Source organism: Octopus bimaculoides, chromosome 18 (genome assembly GCF_001194135.2).
Source record: "Octopus bimaculoides isolate UCB-OBI-ISO-001 chromosome 18, ASM119413v2, whole genome shotgun sequence".
NCBI classification, from domain to species: Eukaryota; Metazoa; Mollusca; class Cephalopoda; order Octopoda; family Octopodidae; genus Octopus; species Octopus bimaculoides.
In genome coordinates this window covers 41,334,132-41,334,434 of record NC_068998.1, presented here as the reverse complement: position 1 = coordinate 41,334,434, position 303 = coordinate 41,334,132, and the positions used below count along the sequence as shown (strand labels likewise).

At 13.5% G+C, this 303-nt stretch overlaps 1 long non-coding RNA gene across 8 annotated transcripts in view; it reads right to left on the bottom strand.

The window, feature by feature from the left end:
* Positions 1-303, bottom strand: part of LOC106870360 (uncharacterized) — a 248,712-nt gene that overhangs the window by 73,962 nt on the left and 174,447 nt on the right. The window lies entirely within an intron of this gene.

The following is a 303-nucleotide window of genomic DNA, read 5'->3' as shown; positions in this document are numbered from 1 at the left end:
ATATATATATATATATATATATGCAAATATATATACATATATATATATATGCATATATATATGTATATATATATACATATATGTATACATATATATATGGATATATATGTATGTTTACATACATACATATATATATATATATGCATATATAGATACATAAATATTTACATATGTATATATACAGATATATATGTATATATACATATATGTATGTATATATCTAGATATATTATTTTATATGCGCATATATATATATATCATATGTATATATACTTATATCTATATACATACGTATATATATAT